At 37.4% G+C, this 15,114-nt stretch overlaps 1 pseudogene; it reads right to left on the reverse strand.

Annotated features, from left to right (window-relative positions):
- Positions 1–12,444: 12,444 nt before the first annotated feature.
- LOC122727170 lies at positions 12,445–12,596 on the reverse strand (annotated as a pseudogene).
- Positions 12,597–15,114: the final 2,518 nt, after the last annotated feature.

Here is a 15,114-nt window from a genome sequence, read left to right on the forward strand (position 1 = left end):
GATGGTGGTAATAAATATCTATTTTTTTTGTTTGTTTTTGTGTTTTGTTTTTTTAGTGAGGGAACTGGGGTTAAGTGACTTGTCCAGGGTCACACAGCTAGTAAGTGTCAAGTGTCTGAGGCCGAATTTGAACTCAGGTGCTCCCGACTCCAGGGCTGGTGCGCTATCCACTGCACCACCTAGCTGCCCCTACCACCTAGCTGCCCCATGATAATTATCTATTACCCAGAAGCCAGTTCTTTAGCAGCTTGCCCAGTAAGTGGCTGTGTTGTACTCTTTCCTACCTCTAGGTCAGTAATCAACATTGACCTATTTAAACCTCCTGCTATTTTTACACCTAGGTCCCACAGCCTCACCCAACTACATAAAGGTCTCTTCAGGTGGCTGAGGTAATGTCATTTTCCCAGACTTCTTCAATGGTCTCTGTTTTCTCTCCTGATCTGGTTCATGGAAAGTCTCTCTTTACTTAATTTTGTCTCCTCTACTTAAAGACAATGCTGCTTCCTCAAACCAATTCTTCCCATGGAATCTTTTGAAGCTTAAAGAAGCGTTCATACTCTCTTTCTAATTGTTTTCCTTTTTTGGAAGGGAATCTTGCCTACTTCTTAGAAGCTGAGATGTATTATGGAAATTATATCAGGCTTGCTTCAAAAAGTGAGATGCATCAATAGCCAAGGGATCCTTTCAGTTACAAGCAATGTTGACTCAGAGGGAGATGGACAACTCATCATTATACTAGGATTTTCTTGAAGATTTCTGGAAACTAGGGAGGAGAATGTTGTCCCTAGGTAGAGATTAAAGTACCTCACTAACAGGTATTCCTAATAGTAATTAGCAGAGAAGGAGAAAGAGTGCTGTGGGTGACTTCACTTCTCTCTCTGACTGTAATACCAGCAAAAGCAGTGGTGTGACAGGGAGAAGGTCATGGCAGTGATAATTGCCTTGAAAATAAACTTGGTAACACTTCAAAAATCTATTCATAGCTCTTGATTTAATTGTTGGGGACTCGTGTCTTTCCTCTTTCGAGAAATTGTCATTACTTGCATAAAGATATTTGAGAACTAACAATTATGATGTCTAATTTACATAGCCTTTTGACATTATCCAGGCCTATCAAATAGCCTAATCTGAAGGTTGGTGTATAAGAAGGAGGTGTATGAGAAGCTAGATTCTAAGAAGGTCTGCCAGACTGCACATTCTTAAAGCCTATTGTTAATTTTAAAATTAGGTATTTTCAAATCATTCTGTTAAGTCCTTAGAGGTGAGACATTTCAAGGATAAATTGTTTTAAATAATGGAAACTTATTTCTACATTCCTTAAACAACTCAGACCACCTCTGGAAGTATTTGTCAAAAGAGTCATTTGCTCTGGAATCATACAATATTTGTTCAAATCCCATCTCTTATACTTAATGCCAATGAGACATCAGGTAATTTACTTAATAACCTTAGGCTTGAGTTTCTAGACCAATAAAATAATGGGATCAGACCAAAGGGTCTCTAATGTCCCCTCATTCTCTAAGTTAATGATTCTATGACTTTATTACTGTTAAGTACTTCTCAGAACCCTTAACCTATCCTGAATGAAAAAAAAAGTGGCTGATGAAGAAGATAATGAATGGACAATAAAGATGATGATGACTCCTTCTCCTAGGGGGAAGAGGGGAAATAGATAGAAAGACATAGAATGACTGAAGAATCCATAGGTATAATCACTGAACACCAAGGGAAGTTTGTGAACCTTCATGTGCATTCTGGTTATAGCAAACTAGATACTTCCCAACAAATTCTCAAACAAATCACTTTAGTGAATTCATTGGGGAATGAATTAGATTATTAATTATTAACATAAAGGTGATGTAAGAGTTTTTCTTATTATTGCTAAAGCTGTTCTCTTTAACAATCTTATTGAGGATACTAAGGAGTACTCTGTGACTTTGTTATTTGGATAATATCACCTGCAAATAGGAATTTCTAACTTTTCCTTCCTTTTCATGAAAACCCCCCACACTTTAAATTATGTTGACACTTCTTTAAGCAAATTCATTCCTTAGTTCTTGACCAAAAACTTACCATTCCAGTAAAACTTAAGTTTTGATGAGGAATGGTTTCAAAAGTAATTAAATTGTTGGTAATCTATTTCCATAAACCATTAATTGAACCCCCCCAAAATTGTATTTGATAAACATTCATCATCTTTTGAATGGTTAATCCTAAAGAATTTTATCCAGTAATGTAAATAGTTTAGCTACCAAGTACTTTAGTTATTTAAGGATAAACTTTGCAGTCAAGCTACCTTGGTAGACCAACAGAATAGTTTTAAATTACATATACCATAAAACTAAGCATATATAGACCTGGTCACTCTCTTGATTTGTGCTTTGTGGCAAGGTACTTTTTATGGTTGTTGTTACTGACATGCTGTTATTTGAAAATGATAGGAAAATAAAATAATATAAAAATTAAAATTAGAAAAATAAAATAGACCATGGGAATCATGGAGTCCAGAGCTTCTGCACCTAAACTTCTGGTCTGACAGTTTTTCATATTATATAGTATAAATCTTTTGGATTCCAATAAATCATTAGAGTTTGAGAAGATTTCAATTTTTTTAAAAAACGTAGGTTTTATCATAAAGTACTTCTATGTATATCTGTTTCAAAGTGGCCTGGCCTTCTATTTGTTAGTATTTTGGAGATTATGGTCCTGGAAGGCAGAGTATCATGTCCCATATTTGATGTTTTACTGGGGATGTTTTACTTAATGCCTTGATGCTCTGTAACAGATGGCAGCCATGTACTTACTCCTGATGCAGCTGTGGAATCAATACTTTACCCCAAATCTCAACCACAGAAGACAGAGGGCCATAACCTTTCCCAAATATAATGGTGCAGTAAATAATAGAGGGGTTGAACCTGTGTTCTATTTTGTTAAAACATATCCAGCTATGCTATCTCATCTGCTTCCAAAACCTTCTTGTCACTTATTATTGAAAATTTACTTATATAAAATTGCATCATATTTTTGGGGAACTAAAGATTATGAGAACAACTGTCCTTCTTCTGTAGGAGCCAGAGCAAGCCAGTAGCTTCGCTGTGGTGGATTATTCATGCAGCATATTAATTCAGTTTCAACCAATGTTTATCAAGCAATTGCAATGTAAAAGCAAATTCTAGATCCTTGATGCAGAGAGATGGAAAACAAAACAATCTCTACCATGTCTATCCTACAAGAGCTTGAATTCTAATGGAGAGGGAAGGGAAAGAGGAGGAAATATATTTAAAACAAATAAACGAGCATGACAAGTAAAATAAGCGAGATATAATAAAGACAGTGAGTGTGCTTTAAGAAAAATTTAGAGGGGGAGACGTTCAGTGTGTGGGAGCAAGAATTAGGGAAGTTTTCATTGAAGGTTCCACCCCAGAGTTGGGTATTGAATGAAGACATGAATTTCAACAGGCAACAGAGTTCAGGGAGCATATTCTGGGCACAATAAGAATTAATAAGGGGCTGCATGAGAATTGGATCATATACATATAGAAAAGTTTATATATACTCTACATATAGAGTTAATATACAGTCTACATATAGAGAAGGGGGATTAATATGCAATAAATTATTAAGGTATTATGGACAGAATTTTACAACTAAATGAATGCAGAGGAAGAAAGAAATATTAAAGATGACTCCAGGCATTTAAGACTGTGACAGAAAGAATGATGACATCAACAGAAATAAAGAATGTACAAGGAGGGGTAAGTTTCAGTAGGAAGGCATGGAGTTCAATTTTGAACAAGTTAAATTTGAGGCCATGGCCAGGGGTACAGGTGATTATAATCAATAGGCAGTTGGAAACATAGGCCTAAAAGTTAGGGAAAAGATTAAAAATGGTTATATAGATTTGAGAATATCTCTCTCTCTCTCTCTCTCTCTCTCTCTCTCTCTCTCTCTGAGTCTCTTTGTCTCTTTCTCTGTCTCTCTATGTATCTCTCTGTCTCTCTGTCTCTGTTTCTGTCTCTGTCTCTTTCTGTGTTCTCATTAGGTCTATGGAATCAATTATCATTTCTCTGCAGATAACTCTCAAATATACATATCTAGACATCATTTCCCCCCTGAATTTTCCCACATCACCAAGTACCTCCATGGCCTCTTCTTCTAGATGTAACATAGATTTCTCAAACATGACATGAATAAAACAGAACATACTATATTTCCCCCTGTACCCCACCAAACTCCTTCCTTTCCCTAAATTTCCAGTTCTTTTTTTTAGGACGGGGGCAATGAGGGTTAAGTGACTTGCCCAGGGTCACATAGCTAGTAAGTGTCAAGTGTCTAAGGCTGAATTTGAACTCAGGTCCTCCTGAATCCAGGGCTAGTGCTTTATCCACTGCACCACCTTGTTGCCCCCTAAATTTTCAGTTATTACCAAGGCCACTATTATTTTTCCAGTTATCTGGGTTTGTAACTTTAGAATTATCCTGGGGAAACTTCAATCTTCTTCACTCCATATATACAATCAGTTGCCAAGTCCTATGCATTTTACATCTACAACATCGTCTCTACTGTCTATCTCCTTTTTTGTTCATTCACACCACAACTACTCTATTCAGTCTCTTATCACCTCTTCCTTGGACAACTGCAAAATTTTCCTAATCAAATTCTCTGCCAATTCATTCTTTATACAGCTGCCAAATTCACCTATATTACAGGCCTAACCATGTCATTCATTTGTCCAAGGACTCGTACTTAGGAATCCCCTAGGACAGATAAATTTCAGGAGATCCATGAATTTGGATAAGAAAAAAATACATCTTTATTCTAATATTACTGTTTTTCTTTGTGATCATATGTATTTTATTTTAAGCATTTTAGAATGGCTCCATAGGTTTCACCAGTCTTTCAAAAGGGCTCATGGGGATGGGGGGGAGGGCAGAGCTAAGATGGTGGAGGAAAGTCTGTGACTCTCCAAGCTTCCAACAAATCTATCCACATACCTCAAAAAAAAAAAAAAGCCATAAGACAATTCCTGGAGCAGCATAACCCACAAAAGAACAGTGAGACTATTTCCAGCCAAAGATGGTATAAATAGATGGCTGGGATTGTCTGCTGGTCAGTGTAAGAGAGGAACTCAGTACATGGCACAGATCCAGCCCCAGGTGGGCTAGGCCTCCAGAGCCTCATAATCTTTAGCATCAGCGGCTTCTTCTGAAACTCGGCTCATGGACTGGTGAGGGGGTGAGGCAGTTGGGCAGGGGGAAATAGCTGTGGTCTCTGCTGGAGGTAAGGTAGAACACCCACATTCTGAACCAGTAAACAGACTTGAGTGGCAGCAGCCCAGTGGGGGAGGGGCACAGGCATGCCAAGCTTTCAACCATAGAGAACCATATTTCAATCAGATTTCTGCTTCCAGGTTAAAGAGAAAGTGGGCCATGGTTACTTACAGCCCAGACAGGCTGAGAACAAGCCTAATCATAGCACGTGGAATCCCCTGTAGCTTGGAACAGTGCATCCTGGAAGCAGTGCTACATGTTAAGAAGGAGCTAAAAGCCAAGAAATAGGCAGTCAAGATGAGCAGGCAGAGATAACAGCAGACCATTAAAAGCTGCTTTGGTGGCAAGGTGGATCAAAATATACCCTCAGAAGAAGATAATAACAAAGTCAAAGCTCCTACATCCAAAGCTTCCAAGAAAAATATGAATTGGTCTCAAGCCATGGAACCTCTCAAAAAGGATTTTGAAGAGAGGTAGAGGGAAAAGTTAGAGAGATAGAGAAAAAATGGAAAGAGAAAGATGGATGTAGTAGGGTCATTAAAAAAAAAAGTCAACAGCTTGGAAAGCCAAATTAGCCAAATGGAAAAGGAGGTACATAAACTCTCTGAAGAAAATCATTGCTTAAGAATTAGGATAGAGCAAATAGAATCCAATGACATTTTGAGGAATCAAGACACAATAAAGCAAATCCAAATGAACAAAAATAAAATAGAGGGCAATATGAAATATCCACTTGGAAAAACAGCTGGCCTGGAAAATAGATCCAGGAGAGATAATTTGAAAATCATTGGACCAAAATAAGAGCTTAGATATCATCTTCCAAGAAATCATCAGGGAAATTTGCCCTGATATTCTAGAAACAGAATGTAAAAGAGGAATTGAAAGAATCCATCAGTCACCTCCAGAAAGAGATCACAAAATGAAAACTTCCAGGAATATTAAAGCCAAATTACAGAGATACCAGGTCAAGGAGAAAATATTGCAAGCAGCTAGAAAAAATGGAATTCAAATACTGTGGAGCTACAGTATAGGATAACCCAAGACCTAGCAGCTTCTACATTAAAGGACCGGAGGGCATGGAATATGATATTCCAGAGGGCAAAGGAAAGGGAATTACAACCAAAAATCACCTACCCAGCGAAACTGTGTATAATATTTCAGGGGAAAAATGGGACTTCAATGAAAAAGAGGACTTTAAGGCATTTGTGTTGAACTGAATAGAAAATTTGACTTTCAAATATAAGCCCTAGAGAAGCATAAAAAGGTAAACTGGAAAAAGAAATCATGAGGGATATTAAAAGGTTAAATTGTTTACATGGGAAGATAATACTTCTAACTCATAATAACTTTCCCAGTATTAGGGCAGCTAAAAGGAATATACTTAGACAGAGGGCACAGGTGTGAATTGAATATGAAGGGATGATATCTGTAAAGCATTTATTTTTTGTTTATCCTTGTTTTTTGTGGGGCAGGCAGAGTAGGGTGGCTTATGTCTGGGGCCAGATATGAGCTTGGGGCCTCCTGGCTCCTGAGTTGGTGCTTTGTCCACTGTGTCACCTAGCTGATCCATGATGACAACTTCAAAATAAAGTTAATGGATAAGAGATGAATACATGGGAAGAAAGGGCAAGGGAGAGTTGGAAGGTGATAAAGTAGCTCTCATAAAAGAAACAAAAAAAAAATTATGGAGTAGAGGGAAAGATGGGGAAGGAGTGGGGTGGTGAGTGAGCCTTACTCTCATCAGAATTTGGTTCAAAGAAGGAATAACATACACACTCAAGTGGGTATAGTAATATATTTTAACTCGAGGGAAAGTGAGAGGGGAAGGGGATAAGGGGGAGAGGCAAAGGAAGGGGAAGCAGATTGGGGAGGGGTCAATAAAAAGCAAACCACTTTTTTCTTTTTTTCTTCTTTTTTTTTGGGGGGGGCAATGAGGGTTAAGTGACTTGCCCAGGGTCACACAGCTAATAAGTGTCAAGCATATGAGGCTGGATTTGAACTCAGGTCCTCCTGAATCCAGGGCTGGTGTTTTTTCCACTGTGCCACCTAGCTGCCCCCAAAGCAAAACACTTTTGAGGAGGGATAGGGTAAAAGAAGATAGAAAACAGAGTCAATATTAAGGGGAGGAAACAAAATGGAGGGTAATACAGTTAGCAATAATAACTGTGAAAGAAATGATGAGCAGGATGCTATCAGAAGGATGTTTGAAAAATGCAAACCATCAACAGAGAGAACTGTTGGTATCTGAATACAGATTGAAGTATGATTTTATTTGTTAGTTCCTCTTTCTACTGTTATTTTGTCTGTTTTCTTTCACAACCTGACTAATGTGAAGATGTTTTGCATGACTACACATGTATGCCTTATATTACATTGCTTGATTTCTTAGGGAAGGTTAAGGAGGGAGGGAGGAAAAATTTGGAACACAAAGTTTTAAAAAATTAACAGGAAAAAAATGGTTTTTGTACATTAACTTGGGGAAAATTCTAAATAAAAAATGTTTAAATAAAAAAAAATCTACTACCCCCTCCCAAAAAAGGGCTCATAACACCAAAAAGTTAACAAAACCTTCATCTAGGATAAATACAATCTAGTCTCCTTTTTAAGGAATTGAAAATCCTTCTCAATCAACCTGTCAACCTCTTTTTACAGACTTTTATGTATTATTCCTGCTTACATGCTCTATGTTCCAGTCAAATTGGCTTTCTCACTATTCCCCTCATGCCAGGGATACTGTCCCTTCTCACTTCTGCCTCCTAAGATGCCTAGATTTTTTAAAAGCATAATTCATATGCTCTTTCCTACAGGAGACTTTTCCTGATTTCCCTTTCCCTTCCCTCTACCCCAGTTATTAGTGCTCTTCCTCTTGAAATGATGTTGTATTTACTTTACATATATCTTGCATATCCTATTCTTCACATTTTAAAAAATGTAGAACAGAAGCTTCTTGGAGGCAGATATTGCTTCCTTTATTTCTGTATCTCTAGTCCCTAGCATGATGACAGTCAGAGACTAGGTATTTGATAAATACAAGTTGAACTGAATTGGACTGAATTAGCTTAGAGATGATAAATAAAGATATAGAGATGGATGAGATCCCCAAGATAATCCACATATAGGGATTGAGAAGAGAGTCTTGATGGAGATTCATACTGTGAGATTTAAAATTGGATATTAGATCATAAATCTCCCCTACTTAACCTTTCTCTTAATTTATCTCCCAGACTACTAAATGGAAGAAGCTTTTGGTTTTCTAGATAGACCTTTTATTGTTATGGTAGTCACAAGGTGATGTTGATTAGAAGGATAGGAAAGTAGAAACACAATACAAATCGTCTTAAGTCTAAGCTTAGTCTATATTCCTTATAAAAACTCACCAAAACCGAAGGCCACCTTTGGAGAGAGAGAGACCGTCTGTGCAGTGCAGTCAGGAGACCAGCAGAGCAGGAAAAAGCTCCCACTTCCGTTCTCTCCTTGCCTTTTCAGCTCGCACCCCGGAAGTCGAGTGCATAGCAGGCAGTCTGACATGTGCAGCAGGTGCACTGGTGTGCGTAGCTCATGCCATTGGTCTCCTCCCCGAAAGGGTGGTCCTTAAAAAGAACTGGCATCTTTCAGTTATCCTAACTGACTGTTAAAAAAACTTTCATATTTTTTACCACATTTCCCCCCTTTGCTTCCTCAAGAAATGGAATGTTTCCTTGATGGAACAGTAAAAAGAATGTAATAACTATTGCTAACTAATAATATGTGAATAACAATATAGAAAAGGAAGAGAGGAAAGTTTTGTCCAGAGGGGCGATTTTTTTTTGTCCTCATGAACCGACGCTTTGACATTAGTCTTGCAAAGGGAGAGCCTCTGCAGAGAGTACATGTTACAGATAGAATATATTATAACAGAAAGGAGATAGTAAAAGCTAATAAAGCAAAACAGTTCATATAAAATCTCTGAGTTCTCTTGTCTTCTTGAAGTGGTAAGATGTCATCAGGAGGAAACTGGATTCTGGTCTGGAAAACTGGATTCTGGACTCTGGTCTGGAAAGCTGGATTATCTTCTTTAACTGTTTGAATTGCTGTATTTTTTACTAAACCTTAGCATAGCATTGTCAATGATCAAATTAATAAATTCCATTATATCCCCTCCTTTATATCCTTAGACTTCTAATAGAGGGTTGAGGTACTTATGCAATCTGTAACACTTTTTACCACCATGTGTATGGATCAAAGCCAAATTTATCAAAAAGAAGTAAGACTTCAATTAGCAAGTTTCAATATTCAATGTTTTCAGTGAGGTATCAAGCAATAGGGTTCAATAACCCTTTCTGGTATTTTTTAGTTAAACAGAACAACATACAAGAGAAAGGAGAAATAAAAAACTTTCATATTTTTTACCACAATACTTAGGACATAAGCACAGGAAGATGAACCAGGAAAAAGAGACTAAGCACAAGTGTTCAGACTGGTAGGAGGAGAATCAAAAGATTGCAGTGTAAATGAAGTTGATGGAGAGTAGAGAATCAAGAAGAAAGTGGTACAAAATGTTCAATTTTTCGACAGATTTAAGGAATCTGAAGGCAGAGAAAAAGACATTGGTGGTTGTTGCTGCTCTGTCATTTTGGTTGTATCCTACTTTTTGTTATACCATTTGGGATTTTCTTGGCAAAGATACTGGGGTGGTTTGTCATTTTATAGATAAGGAAACTGAGGCAAATAGGGTTAGGTGACTTGCCCAGGGCCATACAGCCAGTAAGTGTCTGAGGGCAGATTTGAACTCAGAAAGATAAGTCTTTCCGACTCCAGGCTGGCAATCTATCTTCTGCAACACTTAGATGGCTCAATGGACATTAGTATTGATAATTAATAGGTCACTGATCATCTTAGAGACCAAAGGGGATAAAGTGAGCAGAGGTATCTAGAGATTGGGGTCGGGTTGAGTGAGAATGGAAACACATATCGGGGAAGAGACTATGAGGAAAAGAATGTTTATCTAGTCGAGAATTGGTTCTGAACTGCCGGGATTAGGGAAGCAGGAGATTATATTTGGTAGTCATGGCATAAAAAGAATGCCAACCAAGTTGGTACTTGGAGAATATATCATTCTAATCATTCTAATTAGAATGTTTGTGTGATGAACATGTTATAGCTTCTGAATCTAATCTTTGCTTCTGGCTCATTCATAGCTAAGAAGAACTGGACACTGCAGATTGCAATAGTGAAAGCTATTAAAGACTCAGAAGAGTAAGTCTTTCCACTAAAATCCTTGCCACTGGCAAATGGTTCAACATCAGAAACTGATGATTTTATCAGTGGAAATGACATTAAAGAATTAGTATTAATATCTGCTTGGCCAGCATCCCAAGGACCATGAGACCTTTTTATCTACCATGCAGCTTCAATCTTCCATATGTGTTATCTTATCCCAACAAGAATGGAAGCTCCTTGAGAGCAGAGATTGTTAATTTTATCTTTACATACCCAGTGTTTTGCACAGTGTTTGTACAGAGTAAATACATCATGCATGCTTCATTCATTTAAAAAAAAGAAATATTTTAAAGTTGGGAACTTATGATCTCAAAAGATCATTGATGTCCCATTCCTCCACACCCTTTTGTGTTAATTGGTGCAATTCCCTGGGTTTTCCCTCTGGGGTATTTGGACATCAGGGGCTTGATGCCATCTTTTCTAGGAGAGTAGGAATTCCAGGTCTAGGACTTTTGTGTCTTTTCTGTCCATGGGCAGTGGGAAGAGGGCAAGACTGTAATCTGGCCTTCTTAAATCACAACACAAATAAGCTTGTGATAGATATCTGACCCTGGGCTCTGCTGACTCATAATGTGCCCAATAAAACTACAGCTTGAAGTTTCTCCTCTTGTTACCAGAGAGAGCAATATCAAGTAAGTGGGGCATTTTTTGACACTTCCTGGGCAAGAATACAATTCTTTTTCTTACATTTCTACAAGAGATTATTAACTTTGCCTTTGTCACATATGGTATCCGAAGATTATTACAATTACTTTAATCAACAGCAAAGAATATTTCTGCTATAGGCAGTTACTTGAGATCTAAGCACCTGTTCAAATCTCATTTAAGAAACCTGATATTTGAGGTAGACAATCTAATGGGCATGTTAACTATCCATTTATCTAGATGCTTCAGGTCCTATCCTTGCATTGTTATACTATGAGAAAGTAAATTACCTAGACATCCATTATCTCAGTCCCTTGCAGTAATGCCTTCACTGAGTAATGATTCAATGTTATGACCTCTATCAATTTGAGAACCATTTAGTAAATAGTGTTTCTGTGTCCTTTGCAAAAATACAATTGGTGATATTGTTCATTATGTCACTTGGTGACCTTTATCCAAGGATACCTGCAATAAACTACTTTCATTTAGTTTTGTTTGTTTGTTTTGGACTACAACTCTGATTTCACTTGTGTAGGGAATCCTTGGTAAGACACCTCCTTCTGCTAATGCTGATCATTACTAAAGTTCTTTGAAGTTTAGCTTTAGAGTGCTTGGGAACTGTGAGGTGAACAAACTTGCTTCAGTACCTATTGTCATAGCTAGTATGCACCAGAAGTGGGAATTCAAATAGTCTTCTTCTTTCTGGGAATAGTTCCCCACCTACTATATCATGGCTACTTCTAAACTTAATTACATGAAGATGACATGCCTCAGTAGATATTTTTTTCTTTTTTCTCTCAACAGAAAGACAAAACTATATAATCTATTGTATTTTTCTTATCACCTTATCTTTCCTATGTTTAGAATGAAATGTATAATCCATGTGATATAATGGATTCAGCTCTATTGTCAGAAAGAATTGATTCCTTCTGTTCCCTTCAGCATGACACTGTGGGAAAAAATGCTAAGTTTGGCATTAAGGGATCTGGGTTTGAATTTTGACCCCACTATTTGTAATCTATGAGATTTTAGACAATTTGCCTAACCCCTCCTGGCCTCTATTTCTATATTTGTAAACTGTGGGGATTGGACTAGCTGATCATTAAGGGCTTTTCCAGTTCTAAATAAATTATCCTTTGGTCTCTGTTACAATTGATGAATAAAAATGAGCTGCCATAGGTTTTTTTCAGAAGGTGGTGGGAGTGGGGCGAGGGTGTAGTGGTAAACGTTTAATAAACCATCTCTTTGAAAAATAAAATTGCATGTACAAAACAATTTTAAGTTAAATAGGAATTACTAACATTTTCTCCATTAGTTTCTTGCCACATTAGTTTTTTAACTGTATGTGTGTTGTAAAGGCCACTAGGACCTCTTCCATCCTTATCATGGGGAGTGCTAACCTTCTCTCCTTTCATACAACACCTCCATTAGTTTCTTAAGTCTAGACAACCAATAAAACAATAAAGCAAGCCCTGGTTTGTAGTGTTTGCCAATTTTTGAGGCATAAAAATGCTGTCATAGAAAATTTAATGAATTCTAAGGAGACTGTTAGAGAAGGTTCCAACACACCCCTTGGGTAGGAAGCAAAAATCCTGAATGATAATAACAACTAACACCACAATAACACCATTATTTGTAGGTTATTCAATGACCCTGGTTAGTAAGGGGTTCTTTACTTCCTTTGAATGGTCTTTTAATGAATTTTTTGTTTTATTGAATGTATAACCAACAGTGTTGATGAGCATATGTAAGAGTGGGGATTTCCATTCCTACCTCAGGTAATACAAACAGAGAAGAGAAAAATTAGACTGTGAACTCTTTGAGGTCAGGGACTGCTGGGTATTTTTCTTTCTTTGTATCCCTAGCATTTAATACAGTGCCTGGCACATAGTAGACATTTGACTAGACAAAGACACCTTAATTGCATCAATCAAATAATCATTGGAATAAACTAAGTAATAAGGAATTTTCCTCTAACCTCATCACAATGGGTGGACAAACCCTTATAACTGGAACCTAGATTGACTATGTTATTGGAGAAATTGGACCAATAGGAGACAACAATTCAACCTAGAGCAAAAAAGAAACATGCTGAAGGTAAACAGAATGTGTCCTGAGAAAAGAATATGCTACACTTCTATTCTCTTACCTCTTAGCTAAAAGATGACAAGCCTTATGGCTGATGTCCTGAGAGAGCCTAAGAGTAAGGGTAGTTTTCCTGTCTCATACATGGGCTTAGATGATATGAACATGTCTACCTTTGCCTTTGGGTTTTTTTCCTAATCTTACACACACACACACAAAAAGTATTCTGAGACAGAATCAAGCAGGTTATGATTTTGTGAATTTCAAAAGCTCAGTAGAACTTGAGTTCCCAGTAGCATTGGTGGCTGTGTCCACCATAATGGCAACATCTTTATCAGGAGTTGAGAGATACATAAAGGACAAAGTGGACACAGTTAGAAGGCCAATTATGACCCCTTGAGATAGAGAGATGTCACCTATGAACTATATGAGGGTACTAGCCCTTTGAACCTAAAAGAGAGTTACACTAAATTGGAATTTCCTGAGGAATCTCTGAGGGAGAAAAGGACTTCCAGAATCCAGGAGTTGGGAGACACCCCTTTATCACACATATTCTTTATATGTGTGTCTCATTAATACTGTACTTTAAATTTTAACTCATTCTCCCAGGGACCTTTTGAATGCAAGGGAAGAGCATACCCCTCATTTGGAGAAAATGCTTTTGTAATAGCAGCAAATATCTTTCCTAAATGTTAATTTAGTCTGATAGCTGTCAATGGGAAGCACAGTGGTAGGGGCTCATAGGAGACAGTACTAAGAAAAAAATTCCACAGCGTTATCCCTAGATCTCTGAAAATAATAGCAGTTGTGGGGCAGCTAGATGGCGCAGTGGTAAAGCACTGGCCCTGGATTCAGGAGTACCTGAGTTCAAATCCAGCCTCAGACACTTGACACTTACTAGCTGTGTGACCCTGGGCAAGTCACTTAACCCTCATTGCCCTGCAAAAAACAAAACAAAACAAAAATAATAGCAGTTGCTCATTGAGTGCCCAGCAAGCCAGTGCAAATTAGACCTAGGGAAGTAGCCCTGGAAGTGATATTATACATTTATATTCTATTTTTTGCTTTTTTGATTGTGGAAAGAGAATGGAATAAAAAATAATGCAATTTTCTGATCATTTAAAATAGCGGATATCAAATTAAGCATGTCAATTTAAAGGACCATAGAAAGAATGGATAGCATAGTTCTGACCAAAATAGTGAATGTATTATATATGTATGTATGTGTGTATATACATGCATATTCAAATATACATGCATATGTACACATGCATATTTACATACATACATATAAATACTGATTTAACATTTTAACAGAACACTTTAGTAAAGTATCATTCTCCCAATTTATACTCTTAGAAACTTATAAAGAGAATATCAAATGGCCTCTGGATTTATGCACAAAATATGGAGGTTAAATTTAGCAAAATTGGGGAAAGCAAAATGCCTTTACTTATGGTAGATTTCAAGGTATATTTGAAGAATGTTCAGCAGAAGCCTGTGACCTTAAGCAAGCCCAAGGCTTACTGATATTCCTTCTGCTCCTCTCATTCTAAATCTCTAGCATAGGTCTCCCCTCTGACATGCTAGGTAGAAAAATCAACCTGGAACTAACATGCCTGCAGGTTTTGGTAGTCAGGAATAAATAAATTGCTACTGTATTGGTTCCTTGCTACTGCCATATTTGGAAGAGTGATTGGCCTTTGGTTATCATCACAATCTCTGTTTGATGAGGTGAATTGCTTTGTTCTTCACTGTCCTGTCACTGTCCCCTTTGCTCTTAAATACACTTGCTTCTCTTTTATTCATCATCCAGCTCTATCCTTACCTGAAACTTCTAATGAATTTATCCCTT

The sequence above is a fragment of the Dromiciops gliroides genome, chromosome 4, assembly GCF_019393635.1.
Source record: "Dromiciops gliroides isolate mDroGli1 chromosome 4, mDroGli1.pri, whole genome shotgun sequence".
In the NCBI taxonomy this organism is placed as follows: domain Eukaryota; kingdom Metazoa; phylum Chordata; class Mammalia; order Microbiotheria; family Microbiotheriidae; genus Dromiciops; species Dromiciops gliroides.